General features: G+C 40.6%; 1 protein-coding gene and 1 long non-coding RNA gene across 3 annotated transcripts in view; one reads left to right on the top strand and one right to left on the bottom strand.

The window, feature by feature from the left end:
• The window catches only part of RORA (RAR related orphan receptor A), a 743,703-nt gene that overhangs the window by 540,033 nt on the left and 191,336 nt on the right, over nucleotides 1-12,334 (top strand). The gene's annotated exons all lie outside the window — the stretch shown is intronic.
• LOC130540834 (uncharacterized) lies at nucleotides 4,804-10,471 on the bottom strand. The gene is made up of 2 exons (XR_008954833.1): nucleotides 10,045-10,471; nucleotides 4,804-5,326 (listed from the first exon to the last, which is right to left on the bottom strand). It is a non-coding gene; the product is annotated as an uncharacterized LOC130540834 (long non-coding RNA).

The raw sequence follows: 12,334 nt of genomic DNA, 5'->3' as shown, positions 1-12,334 counted from the left end.
ATATTGAAATCACTGTTTCCAAAATAGTTTTCTCAATCTCAGAAATGAGAGAGTTATCCTGAATTGCCATGTAGGAGAAGCCAGCCACACAAGCCTGGCTTCTTGCTGTATGTAGCATATGGTTAACTAAAAAGTTTTCTGCAGATTCTTTATTATCCCAGAGCCAATATGAGATTAGTTTTACAAGTTGGGTTATAACCTTTACAGCTTCTGGGTTGGGGATCTGCTAACAAGATCATAAAGATCTTTCTAACAGATGAAGCATGCATGCCCTGTGTTCAGCCCTGGTAATGACCAAATCAATTTTATCACAAGTGTTTAAAAGTGCCATTTTAACTTTTCTATTGATTGCCTGACCTTTGCTTTGGGTCCTGGGGTTAGCGTGTGTTCTCTCCCCTCTCACTCTTTGTATGTAGCCTTCCAGTTTCTCTTCAGCTGTGCAAACCTCTCTTTAGATGTCCCCGACCTTCTCAGTTAGCACTTGTCTCACCCTCTATGCTCCTCTTGTCTTCTCTACACACTTCCAGGAGCTTTGGAGTCACTATTGGTAAACTAGATGTGTGGCTTTGGGGAGTCAACTTCATTCACTTAACAAGTTTTTCTGATCCTCAGTTAACAATTTTTTGTGAGTATCTATGTGCCAGGCACCATTCTAGGCATCACAAATACAGTGGTATACCAAGGATGGGAAGTCCCTGCTTCAAGAATTGAAATTGTTGGGAAGACATGCAACTACATCATAGAATGTCAGGAGGAGGGAACCATTGTGAAGATACAAAGTAAAGCAAAATGGAGAGGGGGGCAGGGAGAGCGAATGTGGATAAGCTGGCTGGGAAGCATTCTAGCAGGAGATGAGAGCTGAGCAAAGATCTGAATGGATGTGAAGGAGACCTGCGGAGAAGTGGAGGGAAAGTGAGACAGGCAGAGGGAACTACAAACAGAAAGGATGTGAGTCTGGAGCAAGCTTAGAGCTTTAGAGAAAATTTAAGATGGCTAGTGTGGAAGAATGAGATGGGTGAGACAGAGAGAGAGGGAGACACTAGGTTGGAGAACCAGGCAGGCCAGATCATGTAGGACCCTCTTAACTGTGGAAGGAGTTTGAGCAGGGGACTGATGTGATCGGATTTATAGTTCAAAAAGTCACTCTGGCTTACATGGAGCTTCTAAGTAAGGCTAGTGAAATTGTTCCTGGGTCCAGTTGAGGTGTCCTGTATGGTAACAGGAAGACTTCAACGCGTCCAGGCCTCAGAGCCCACAGAGCCACTCCTGTGTAGGGTGCTACTTTTTGCTGTGCTCCTAATCGGCTGGCTGACTTGAAAACAGTTGCCTAATCCCTCTGAGTCCCAGTTTGCTGTCCTTTTTCAGGGAGAGGTACAATTTCTTTATTCCAGATCTAACATTTGGGGATTTTAATCTATAAACTAGTTATTTCCTAACCCTGTGTATTTGTTAGGGTAAAGGTTGAAAACTATTGTAGCAAAGAGACTCAAGAACACAGTGACTTACATGAGGTAGAAGCTGGCTTCTCTCTCCTGTGGTATTGAAGCCAGTGGAGGCTGCCAAGGAAGCTCTGCTCACAGGTCCTGTCTGGGTGCTCTCTCCTGTCTCCAAAGGTGGCCTTGCCCACATGGCTGGAGCTGGGTCATGGCCTTATGCAAGTTCCAGTCCATGGAAAGAGAGAGAGAAAGGATATCCAGAGTGAACAGCTTCCTTTTAAGTGACATGGAAGTTACACACGCCCCTCCTGGTCACATGTCTTGGTAAGAATCTAGTCTTTCGGCCATACCCAGCTGCAAGGGACTCTGGGAATTACAGCCTCTAACTGGATGGCTATGTGTCCATCTAAAACTTGACTGCCCTGGAGGAATGGGAGAATGGATTTGGTGGGGCAGCAAGAAAACAGCTACACTCTGTTTTTGGAGGACCCCAGAGTATTATTGCCAGACACCTTACACTCATAACATTTCCTGGACCTTTGTATTAATTTCATGGAACTGTGGTAACAAAGTGCCACAACCTGGGTGGCTTAAAACAACAGAAATTGTTTTACGCCAATTGTCATTGGCATAGGCAAACACCTGTGTGGTAGCTAAAGGATGGTGGCGTTCTCTCACAGTTCTGGATGCTAGAAGTCCCAAAATCAAGGTGGCAGCAGAGCCTTGCTCCCTCTGAAGGCTTTAGGGAAGAAGTTCCTGAAGCCTCTCTCCTAGCTTCTGGTAGTTGCTAGAAATCCTTGGCATTCTTGAGCTTATAGCTATGTCACTCCAATCCCTCCTCCATCTGCATGTGGCCTTTTTCTCTATGTGTTGTCTGTGTCCCTGAATGCACATCTCCCTCTCCTTCCTCTTACACAGATAGTAGTAATTAAATTTAGACTAAATCTAAATACTTAGTCTAAGTATTCAGATGACTGGCCCCTGGACCAGTATTGCTTCATCTTAATTATATCTATAAAGATATGCTTTCCAAATAAGGTCACATTCGCAGGTATCAGGAGTTAGGACTTGAATGTGTCTTTTTGGGGGATGCAACTCAACCCGTTACAACCTTTTTAAAACTAAAATTTAAAAAAAGACAAATGGAAAAAGAATAATTTAAAAGAGAAGAACTGTGCTAGTTGAAATCAATCAAAATATAACAAGGTATGTCAATCTCAGAAAGAACCCATAGTTTATTCTGAAGCTCAGGGCCACCTTAGTGTCACATCCCAAGGACATATGGGCCTTTTTTCCTTCCCTTCTCTATGGAACATTCCAATGCATTCCTGTAAGATGCATTGCCATCAGATAACATTGCTTAGATAATAGAATTCACTGACAGCTGACTGCTTTCAGCTTTGCACTGCCTATACCTTTTGATAATCACAACAGCCTCATGAAAAAGGTGTCCTTACTTCCATCCTACAGATATTGAAACTGAGGCTCAAGCTAAGTAGCTTGCCTCAAGTGAAACGACTAGTTGGTAAGTGAAACTGGGCTTGCAACCTGGGTCTTTCTGACTCCAGAGGTCATCCTCTTTGTATTACAGGGCACTAACTCCTGGAGATTTATCAGGAGGTCCTGATGAAAGGGCTCACTCCTGCCTTGAGGATTTTGTGATCAGTCTCTGAGGTAGCACCTGTACTGCAGAGGTCTCCACAGGCCTTTGGTTGCTGGTATGTGTTGACACTGTAGTCATATGCCCTATAGTCATTGGCTTAGGCAAACACCTGTGTGGTAGCTAAAGGGTGGTGGTTTTCCTAGGAGTCAAAAGTTGTCCCACGTCAGCCCCTAGGTCTCTCGCTGCATTCTCGAGCACTGCGTAAAATACATGGTACTAAGCAAGCCTTATTTTTCAGAACTTTATCAGCATATTGGTTATGATTACCATTTTGGCAAGTATTATCAGATTATCCATCACCATAGGGCACTCCTGAAAGTAGCCAGCTATGCTATCACACTTTCACTTCAGACTTCACATAGGGTTCTCTAGAAAGGATAATGCAATTAGTACTTGCCATAGGAAACTGGGTCTCCTAACAGTCACAGAGAGATGTTTGCAATATTAAAAACTAATATTAGGTCAACATTGCCTTGCTTTATTTCATTTTATCTTCACAGTAACCTTGTGGAATAGTTATTTAATATTAACTTTTCTTTCTTATTATTATAATTTTATTTGTACAGGTGTTTTATAGAAATTTTAGAAAACATAGACAAAGAAAAATCAGTCATAATTCCTCCACCCAAAGATAATCACTCTCATTAATTTGGTGTATGTATTTTTTGTCTTTTTGCTATACATTTTTTTTTCCTTTTTTGACAAAATGATATACTATGCTTTGGGACTTTGAATTTTTTTGTTTCTCATAATGCAGCTGGAACATCATTGTCTCTGATTTATTTTTCTTTATTTTAATGATGGTAGCGTCTTCCATTTGGTAAACATATCATGCTTTATTTGCCATCCTCTACTGCTAATATTTGGGTGTTCCCTTGAATGTTTTGCTGATATAAATAATATTATGATAACTCCTGTGTATATTCATGATTAATTCCTAAAATTTCTAGTGGTGGAATTTTAGAATGAAAGAAGAAATCTTTTTCCTCTCCTTTTAGTGATGAGGAAACTGAGGATCGGAGAGAGTATCTTGCCCCAAATTATATAGCTGGTAAGTGGCAGAGCTGGGAAAAGAATCCAGATTTCCTGAGTCTAAAATCCCATATGGGAACATAGCTTGTACATCTAATCTAACAATACCAAACTTTTCTTCATAAAATCTATGAATGCAAGGTAAGTATTTTGTTGTTGTTGTTTTGGAGACGGAGTCTCATTCTGTCACACAGGCTGGAGTTCAGTGGCACAATCTCTGCTCACTGCAACCTCTACTTCCTGGGTTCAAGTGATTCTTGTGCCTCAGCCTCCTGAGCAGCTGGGACTTCAGGCATGCGCCACCATGCCTGGCTAATGTTTTTGGTATTTTTTGGCAGAGATGGGGTTTCACCATGTTGGCCAGGCTGGTCTCAAACTCCTGACCTCAAGTGATCTGCCCGCCTCGGCCTCCCAAGAGAAGTATCTTGATGGCTACTTTCTTTTCTTGAGCTTTTATCCAGCAATCACCAATCCAGACAAACTGCCTAAAGTTCTGTAATCAGAGGGGAGTAGAGAGGCTACAAATAGTAATGATCTATGATTTCCTAATTTATAATTTAATCAGTTTTTCATGTGTCTTCTTCAAAGTGTTAATAATATTTGATACTCTAAAAAATTCGTTATGGACCCATGGTATTCTATATATCAGGAAATAACTGGTCACCACCTCTCTACTTTTAAATATTTGTTTAATACCCCATTGGATCCTAGGTCTTTTACTTTTCATCTTATCTGAGAGTGGGTCTCATTTCCTCCAAATTTAGAACTGAATTTCTATTGTGTCCACTTTGGCAGATTCCCTCTCTTCTCTAGGTGATTCAAGACATGAGTGAATGCATGGGGTTTTTCCTTCTTCCATCATTACATAGTGATACCCTTGGTCTATCTATGCTTCTGCCATCAGTAGCAGACTTCGTTTTGGGGGGAGCTGCAGACCAGGTGATATTTCTTCAGTCTTTACTTGCCTTGACTTGGTATGCTGACCAGGATCCATGCTCGATGAGGTATGATTTAGGTTGTCTATCCAAGGGCATGATTCATGCAAACTTCCCATAGTGTCTGACTTGCTTTGGGGCCAGCAACTCCATAATCTTTGGGCCATCCTCATCCAATCTGTTCTGGTAGCTTCGACTTTGGGGGCTGCAGCTATAGCCGGCATCCAGGCAAGTCACCCACAGACAGTTCACGTCCGTACCTGCCCATATGAGTGACAAAGATAAACAGATTTAACAGATTGCAGAGGCACATAAAGTAAAGCATTTCTGGAAAAGCATGGTGAAAGCTGCTGCTGTTTACCTGAGCTGAATTATTCACTTAGAAGATAAAACTGCTCAATTCTAGAAGGCTAAGCTGAAAGTGTTGATATCAGTTCACACCTCTGCCCTCAGAGCTCCAAGATCAAATTTAAATCAACCAGGTAATATCTAATGGATAGCATCATCTTCCATACAGACACTCAATAAAAGGAAATCAATTTGAAAAAATAAGGCTTCTTATGATTCTTAATATACATAAGTACTAATCATACTTTGGGACGAGTAAATAACAAGAGAAATTACCCTCCTTACATATGGACTTTTCGTAGTGCATTGAATAGTAATCTCTGAGAAGAGGGATGTTTCCCAAATAAGTTTTGTCTGAAGATTTCTTTCTCAGATAGACTGATGGTCTCTTTATGTTGCCTTTGCTGGGGAACCCGGAATGAGGCTTTGTCCTTGGAACTGTTTTGTTAAAGATAAAGGCAGGACTTGAAAGAGGGCATACTTCTGGTCTGCCTGTCCAAAATTAAAAGATATTTCTGGGCACTAATGTCAGGAAATATGACCTAGAGATGGAGAGCAATCACAGATTTTTTTTTCGAATTCAAAAAACAGGAAAAATTCCTCTTATCCATTCCCATAACCATTTTTCAAACTAAAATGGAATATTCTTCATGGCGTCAAAAGCACCTTGGTTGGTAAAAGAGCTGAAATATTATTGCCGAAACAGCTCAACCTAGGCTCAAATCGAACATAAAAGAAACCTCCCATTACAGTATTATTAATGTTCATAATTAGTATATCTAAATGATTTTTAAAGGCTTTTTATGCAATTACAAAATGTTTGATTGTCGTAACATTGCTAATGCTTTGATGCCTTCCACGTGTTGTCCTTGGTCCCTGCAACCCTGGCACATAATTTATTTCTCTTTTGAGTGAACTCTAAGCATTAGTGTCCATTAAGAATTTTTGAAACAAAGTCCAAAGATTACTTGGAGCACTTTCAGTAATATGTACTGATTATCATTAATAGTTCTTTTGTCCTAGACAAGGACATTGTTTTGTAACATCATTTTGTTTGGCGAGGCCCTACTCGGGCTGTGTTCCGGATCCGCCTCGTGCATAGATTTTCTTTTTGACTATGTGTAGAATGGAGCAGTCTTCTGGGACAACTCAGGATTGAGGAGGAGGGGGACATAAGGCCAGCACAAAGTGATATTTTTTCTTTAGAAAACAATTATTAGCTATTCAAAAAAGAAGCCTAAATTCTAGGCCTCGTTTCTTAGCTAGTGTTCATGCACTGCGTGTAAATTTGCTGTTTTAACTGCTAGCGCCTCACAATGAGGAAGTCAAAAAGAAGTAAGGAGAGCACAGCGGATCCAGGAGACCACAGCCTTTGCAGCATGCTTGTTGAGAATGTGGCAGGGAGTGGGTTAAGTGTTTGGGTTTTATTTGGAAAATTATTTCCTTAGCTCTCCAATGCTGCCTTCCCAGATTATCCCGTTTAATAACAGGATTAATGGGTTTTGCCTATGTCCAGTCAAGGGTTGTCTCTCTGTTTGTCTAATATAAAGTGGACTGACAAGGTGTATGCAATAAGAAACATACTTTAGTAGGAAAGAGGTACTATATCCTGTGCCCCATGTGAATTATCTTACATTTACTATAAACCTAGTCCTAAGAATTTTATTCCCATTTTATGGAATAAGAAAAGAAAGGCTCAGAGAAGTTAAGCTATTTGCCCAAGCTCTCATAGCTTAAATAATAGGTGTCTTCTTTAACTCGGACATCTTGCAGGGAGGGAGAATAAATCTTGTGAAAGCCTTCAGATTTGGAGCCCTCCTTTTCTAGGAATTAAAGGAGGAGTCAACGTGCAAGCCTGGTGTAGAGACATGAGTTGGGCCAATTCAAGACTTTGTTCATTATCACTCAACACATCTCTTCCTCCCTGCCACATTCACCTGCAATGTAAAAATATTGACATATTTTTAAAATAAAAGGAAACCTACATGGCATGGTTTTGAGTGGTTTGTTTGTTTGTTTGAGATGGAGTCTCGCACTGTCGCCCAGGCTGGAGTGCAGTGGCGTGATCTCAACTCACTGCAACCTCCACCTCCCAGGTTCAAGTGATTCTCCTGCCTCAGTCTCCCGAGTAGCTGGGATTACAGGCACCCACCACCACACTTGGCTAATTTTTTGTATTTTTAATAGAGACTGTGGGTTTCACTATGTTGGCCAGGCTGGTCTCAAATGCCTGACGTCATGATCCACCCATCTCGGCCTCCCAAAGTTCTGGGATTACAGGCGTGAGCCACCATGACCAGCCTGTTCGTTTTTTAATGCTAACACAGAATTTTTTCATGTTTATAATATCTCTATCTCAAAAGTTGTTTTCTCGTTGCAAAAGAGGACAAAAGAAGACACACAGGCTGAATACTGGCAAAGTGGCAGAGTGGCATCAAGTCTAGGGCCTTGTCCAGGATACAAGGCCTCTGGAAATGCTGGTTTGGTAATTGCAAAATTTGGGAAGAGGAAAAATGCCACCTCTTACTAAAAAAAAAGAAAAAAAAGTAAAATTAACTGGATACCCAGACAATTTCCTACAAACCAAGAGACAATTAGAAGTCCGTCAAGAAAGTTAACTGGTCCAAGATTTGGCACTGATGGGAAATACCAGCTTACATTCCTGAAGTGCTCTGTTCTGGGATGACTATAATGAAACTTCCCTACTGATAACCATGGCAGGGCTAAATGTGTGATATTTTCATGACATTTCCTTTGCTTTACTTTGAAGCATGGCCAGTTAAAGAGAGTCAAGCATTTTTGCTGTATTAGAAGCTCAACTTTGCTTTGGACCGAATATTTTGGGGCCTTTTAGCCCTCTTAGTTTTAGGGGTTTAACTGGCAATTTAAAACTTCTGTCATATTGTTAAGTTAGAAATTGTGCTCAAGCATTACCTGGAAATCTGGAAATACACCTGCCGTGTGTGTGTGTGTGTGTGTGTGTGTGTATCTGGGTAAAATAGGAGTCTTACAGCTTTATCAAAAGGTGCCATTTTTCTCTAGCCCAGATAATTTTTAAAGATCTCCCAAGAAAAGTGCATCTTTTACTTATATAACCTTTTGTGGGCACTGTCTTTTTTCTTCTTTGGTTGTTAAAGGCAAGAAGAAAAAAGTTTCAGGGGGTTACCTTTGATTATGAGCCACATTGGATTTCTTACAGTGAGAAATAGATCTGACAGCCTGTTGCTTGGAAAGATGTGGTTTGGCTTGATAGCTTAGAAGCAGGGCAAGGAGCCATTGGTTGATGAACTGGAAGGGAAATTAAGAAATCATGTTGGCTGGGCAAGGTGGCTTACGCCTTTAATGCAGCACTTTGAGAGGCTGATGCAGGAGGATTGCTTGAGGCCAGGCATTCAAGATCAGCCTGAACAACATGGCAAGACCCCCATCTCTACAAAAAAAGTAAAAATTCTCTGGGCATGGTGCCACATGCCTGTAGTTCCAGCTACTAGGGAGGCTGAGGTGAGAGGATGGCTTGAGCCTGGGAGGTCAAGGCTGCAGCGAGCTATGATGGTGCCACTGCACTCCAGTTCAGGCAACACACTGAGAACCTGTCTGGAAGAAAAAAAAAGTCACTGACTACCTCATTCTGCATATAAGAAAACTAAGACCCAGAGAAGCTAAATTATTTGCCCAAGTCATCCACTGTGTTCACTTTGGGCTCAGGGTGTATGTGTATTTTAGGTTTAGAAACTTGGTTCCACCCCGTCATTCACCACAACTCTATCAAGTCCCTATCTCTGTAGAGAGCATTACCCTGCTCGTGGTCTGTTTGTGAATCTCTGGGGAAGGATCTTGGTGTTCTTCCCAGTCATTTGGAAGTGAATCAAAACCTGCACAACAGCTGGACTTGGTTCGATGCCCTTCGGTAGTGGGGACCAAAGTCCTTGCCTGTGTTGATCAGCAGCCCACTTGGATAATGCAGCCACTTGCTAGTGAGTAGGCAGCTTCCTTTTGTTTATTTTTTTAAATTTAAGACTGGGTGTCACTGTGTTGCCCAGGCTGGACTTGAACTCTTGGGCTCAAGCTATCCTCCTGCCTCAGTCACCCGAGTAGCTGGGATTACGGGTACCCACCACCATACCAGGCTCTTTCTCTAGACTTTAGAGAGTAAAGCCAATGGAGCTTGGGATCTAGAATAGAGTACACTTACTTTAAGGAACTTGGTTCTCCGTCTCATGCTCTCTTCCATCAAATATGAGGATATTTTCTAGTCAGAGTACTTGGTCTGAAAACCAGAGTCCTAGGCCATGAGTCAGTATGAAACTGAGGGACATCATGAGTAGCAATGGCATAGCTTTCAGTATCACATGGTAATTCAGTTTGGTTAAACTAATACTATGTGAGTTGCTCACCCCTTACCAAAGTCATTTGTGTCACACTTCCCAATTTGTAAAGCTCTTCATACATCCTTATTTCCTTTAATTTTCACAACAGTCTTTTAAGTGTCATCATGATTGTATACAATTTTAAAAGCCAAGAAATTCAGGACTAGAAAAGTTAAGTAACTTGTTCAAGGTCTCTCAACCTAGAAGCAGGAAAATGGGCTATACACGCAAGCTCAGGTCAGCTTGACTCCAGATCTAGTTACCTTAAGAGCTGCCTTTATTCTTGGATTCCTCATTAGAATCAGAATTATTTGCCTCCTTGAGACTTATTGTAGTTTATCTTCAGTAAGCCGAATTCTCCCAAAAATCTCGATTCAGAGCTGCTGCTGGTGGTAGCACTAGGTTTGCATACGATTTTTTTTCTGAAGGCCTTTCTCCTTCCACTTGAGGAAAAACACTGGCAATGTATGACTGCTATGAGCTCACTGAGGCTGACCTCTCTTCCTGGTGAGAAAAACAGGAATCTTGTAACCTCTAGGAAAATGAGAAAAAGAAAAGGGGAGACCCATCCGTCATTTAAGGGTGGGAAAATGGCTGCTGGTAACAAACCCAGGCACACATGCCTGCTGCGAATGAAGGCCTAAGGTGGGCAAGTGTGGGTAATTCGGTCAGCTGGATTCCTGGCAGAATACTATGTTCTAGAATATTCCGGAACATTCTAGATTCAATTCAGTATGCTCTTCTAGTAGTAGGGACTGTGGTTTCTGTGTGTTTGCATCAGCATCTGAGTACATCTTTCACCCAAACTCAGGATGAGTCTTCCTGGTTTAAATATGGCTGAGGGCACTCCCATAGGTTTAAATTATTTACAGAGCTGACTGCTGAGTGGTATGCTCCAAGGAGTAAAACTTTTTTGAGTATTTACTCTTTTGAGGGTACATCTACACTAGCGTTTTTAAAGATTTGCCATGAGTGTACTTCCAGTTTAATATAACTTTCCACAGAGAAATGTCTTATTATGCCAATTAAACTTTCCTGAGCCTCAGTTTCCCCATCTGTGAAATGAAAAGGATGTTTTCTGCTTTTTTTGGTACTTCTATGGAATCATTTACTATGAAGTACTAGAGCTTCTATGGAGAAATTAGGTTTCAGAGGATCAAAGAGAATTCCAATACATTTTCTGATTTTTTTCATTAAATTTGCCTTTTGTGTGTTTGTATTGTTTTTGTTTGTTCACTTTCTCTAGGGAAATAGACTTCTGTCTTCAGAATGGCTAGGTTAAAAAAAATTAAATATCATGCACAGTCATATCTCCATAATTAAGCAGTTGTAATGCAATTTTAACAAATATTGCTCTTGTGTCAGGAGTGTGTCTTCTAAGCTTTTCTTCATAAAAATGTGTTTATTAATTGATTGTTATATCTTCATTGGCTATAATAAATATAATTTACATTCTTCTTGTATAGGTTAAGGCTGCCATATAAAATACAGAATGCACAGTTAAATTTGAATGTAAGATAAACTACAAATTAGTATCAGAAATTCAAATTTCACTGGGTAGCCTGTATTTTATCTACTAAATCTGGCAACTCCAATATAAACGTAGCTCCCAGTTATTTATATTGATTATTAATTGACAGTTAAACAAAACTGAGGGACCGAGAGATTGTGTTGTTGCCAAAGTCATGCTTCTTCCTGGAGACAGATAATGAAAAGTTTTAGCTCCATGCCAGCTACTGCGACCTTCGAGATCAAGCAGCTTTCTTGGGAAGATTTTCAAAATCTATTATCAATGTAATCGTCATGAAAATATTTGATGAGAACACTGCATCACGCTGTATAATACATTTAAGTAGAAAAGTCTAAGCAGTGGTATTTTCATCAGGCCTTTGGATGTCAAGAGAAAATAGTTCCACACTCAGCGAATATAGATAGGTCGTTTTGGGCTGTATTAAATCCAATTGTGTGGAGGTTTTGAATAATCAGGAGAGACAGCCTAAGCACTTTCTCTTCAAAGTGATTTTACAGAAAGCACTATTTCCTAAGGAAAATACACATATATCTCTCATAATGCTGAAAGTGCACTAATGTATCAATTTATTGGTGCTGGTGTCATGAGCTGGAGTTGCAAATTGTATTCAGATTTTAAACTTTACTCCCTGCTGCTGCTGGGGGAAGTTCCCTTCCCACGATAAAGGTTATTTCAAAAAATTCTGGAACACTTTTGTAGTTTTCACGTGAGACAGTCTTCAAGGATTTTTTTAGAAGGTTCTAACTTCACTTTGTGAAGCCAACTCAAACATGATTTAAAACAAACAAACAAACAAACAAAACAATAGTTTTCCTCAATAAAAGTTGCGGGGGTCGGGGAGAAGAATTTGAGTTGGGCTATGTAATTTCAGCTTCCCTAAATAAGTCCTTTGGAAAGTGTTGGGGGGAGCAAGTGTGTGATTTTGGTCTTGGCTCACAACTTCGGAACGAACTTTTTAAAAAATATCTGCCGTGGATTTTCACAACAGATTTCTTCCCCGTACGACATGTTCCCTAGCTAAG

This window comes from Pan paniscus, chromosome 16 (assembly GCF_029289425.2).
Source record: "Pan paniscus chromosome 16, NHGRI_mPanPan1-v2.0_pri, whole genome shotgun sequence".
Classification (NCBI taxonomy): domain Eukaryota; kingdom Metazoa; phylum Chordata; class Mammalia; order Primates; family Hominidae; genus Pan; species Pan paniscus.
Note: the sequence above shows the minus strand (reverse complement) of the source record. Positions and strands in the feature narration are given on the sequence as shown.